Source organism: Cornus florida, unplaced genomic scaffold, assembly GCF_030987335.1.
Source record: "Cornus florida cultivar Cherokee Brave unplaced genomic scaffold, ASM3098733v1 CherokeeBrave_3.0.0_Hap2_Chr06, whole genome shotgun sequence".
In the NCBI taxonomy this organism is placed as follows: domain Eukaryota; kingdom Viridiplantae; phylum Streptophyta; class Magnoliopsida; order Cornales; family Cornaceae; genus Cornus; species Cornus florida.
The window spans coordinates 66,447,886-66,450,863 of record NW_026775576.1 but is presented as its reverse complement, the minus strand read 5'-3'; the positions used below and the strand labels follow the sequence as shown (position 1 = coordinate 66,450,863).

General features: G+C 35.1%; 1 pseudogene; it reads left to right on the top strand.

Moving 5' to 3' along the window:
* The first annotated feature begins 379 nt into the window (after positions 1-379).
* LOC132314238 (germin-like protein 9-3) lies at positions 380-999 on the top strand (annotated as a pseudogene).
* Positions 1,000-2,978: the final 1,979 nt, after the last annotated feature.

Here is a 2,978-nt window from a genome sequence, read left to right as displayed (position 1 = left end):
GCTGAATCGAAAGACAAGGGAATACTCTAAATCATCATATTGACTTAATGATAATCAGCAACTAAAAGAGCCTATAAACAACCTCCAAAAAAAATCAAGTAAGGTATATCCGGACTAATATACGCATGTGTACTTATATAAGTGACAATGAACACGAAAATCATGTTGAGATTACAGCTCTAATTGACAATAACAAAAGACATAAAACAAGGGCATTGTAGTTTCCATCTCACTTGATGTGCCTCTTTAGTCCTGCTCAAGGGTACAGCTCTTTTTTCTTATTACTGAGGCTGTGCTTATAAATTGACTTCTTATTGTTGAAGATGAGTAAAAAAAAATCTTACAAAGGAATTTCCATCAGAATATTCTCTTCTCAGTCATGGCATTCAAGCTTGAATTGTTACTCACCCTAGGACTTGCATTTGCTACCCTCTATATTTCAGTTGCTGGTGATGCAGACATTCTTTCTGATTTCATAGTCCCGCCTAACCTCAACGGCATTGATGGCAACTTTCTCACCTTTACTGGCATGAAAGTTCTTCTTAATGGAGATTTTCCGACGACTTTCAAGGTTTTGAAAGCAAGCATGGCTGAATTCCCTGCTCTCAACGGCAAAGTGTTTCTTATGCAGTTCTTGAGTACCCTGCTGGCTCTGTCAACCCACCTCACACACATCCTCGTGCAGCAGAGCTCTTATTTCTCCTCAATGGAAACCTTGAAGTGGGGTTTGTTGACACCACCAACAAGTTCTATACTTAGACGCTCCAAGAGGGTGACATGTTTGTGTTTCCTAAGGGACTTATTCACTACTAATACAACAATAATACAAAAAATGGTGACATAGCAGTATCTGCATTTGGCAGTGCAAATGCTGTAACCGCGTCAATTCCTGGTTCTGTCTTCAACACCAGCATTGATAGTGGGATACTGGCTAAGTCCTTCAAAACTGATGTTCCCACCATTCAGAAAATTAAAGCTGGCTTCGGAGCCAAGGCCTGAGGTAGAAAGGTCTTACTGGTTAAGAATATGTCTGCATTCCGTTCTTTGTTTTTAATTTAGTCTTCGTCTCGTGAATAATTTTTTTTCTTCATAAGAATGAATTTGTCATTTAAAGATTTAAAATAGAATCAATGAATGACCTCTTTTTCCAGAATTTTATTTGAAGTGCTATTTTTATGAGGAAATTAAATTTGGTACAATTCCAGGAACTACTCAGCTTACTTCTAAATTAACACTCTTATTGTTCCAATTGAAATCTTGAGACGTGGGGTAATTCAGAGCCTGTCAGATGATTTATTTATGGTGTTGGAGTTATTGCTTACCATGGGATGATGTAAACAAGCCATCTGGTTTCTTTAGTTATTGTTGTTTTTTTTTTTTTTTTTTTTGGTCACCTCCTGGTTTCTTTAGTTGAGTAGTATATAAATTTCTTGCCTGCAAAAATGCTGACATGGCAAGTTTTTTGGTTTTGAATCTTGGTTCTTTCACACAAATAATTTGCAGAATTGTTTTTGAGGTTGAAAGCATCCGTAAAGTGGTTGGAAAGATTTAGGACATGTAGCCAATATCAAACAGCCTTTGTTGAAAACAAAATTTTTGACCCTCCAAAATGAAGTAAAAGTGAATTTAAAAATTATTTGGCCTTCTAAACTTATGTCTCTATCTTTGATCTTAATTTCTTTATCTGTGGTTTTTCACTGGTAAGAACTAAGAAACTTGATGTTTTTCAAGAACTGTCTTGTTTTTCTTTTCTTTCTTTCTTTTTGTTAGAAATAAGAGAGAGAGCAATTGTTGATGTGTGAGTTATAGAATACAATTTATATAGGAGATGATATGTGTGGAGAGTAAGTAATCCTAAACCTTATATGGTAAAAGTAATCCTAAACCTTATATGGTAAACATATACATGGGAACAATATATTATAGAATATATTCTAGCAGCCCCCTCAAAGTTAAGGTGGGTTATATAAAGCCATCTTGAGTTTTAAGATAATCCTTTCACCCTGATGTAGATGACGTTGTGAGATATAATCTTTGTAATTGGCAAAATTTGATGTCAAAACAAGTTTGATTGAGTTGTTATTCTCAAGTTACCATATCGAGATCTAGATTGGCTATGGAATTGGAAAGTTGTTCAAAGATGATATACTGAAATCGTCGAGAAAGGAAAAAACAACACTTTAAGAAGTTGTTTCCCACTTAGGACATTATACCTACATGATATATTCTTCAAGTTACCGAAATAGAATTCTTTCCAAGTTTTTCAAACATTCTTTAGGATTCTGTCAAGTGGGAACCGGTACCAAGTTTGGAAACTGGTTCAAGAACCTTAGCTTCAAAGATTAAGTTTTGTCCTTTGGGAACCAGTTCCAACTGTGGCTACCGGTGCCACTTGCTATAATTTAGGATTTCAAGTTTCCTGTTCTATTTCAAATTTCCTAGTTGGTTTAGAATACTACCAAAAGTCCTATGCATGTTTAGGTCTTTGAATATTCTATATAATCCTTGATTTTCATCTAAGTTTGTACGACTTTTGCATTACAACTTCATATTTATTAAAAGCCTTAGAGAGATATTTTTGCAGAAAATCAAAGGTGATTTTTCTGTCATTCTTTCTAGAACACACACATAAACACAAGAGTGATTTTAAAGTATTGTTCAAATCTTGATTGTGATCAAAGTCTTGCATCTACAACGATCTGAAAAACAAATCTACTTCTTCTATAAATTCAGATATTGAAGAACAGAGGTGAAATGATCACATTTTGAAAGGGTCAAAGCATTCGAGGAGTGTTGTTTGATCTAGCAGCAATCCTTCTACAGAGATGAAGAGTAAGCCTGAGTTCAAGTGTTGTTAAACGGGACGTCGCAAAGCCAGAGGATTGTCAACTATTGGTGTTTGGTAGAATGATAAGGTGTGAGCCTGAGTTAAAGTCCATTGTACTTTGTTTCAAACATAATGGATCGGTTTACTTTGG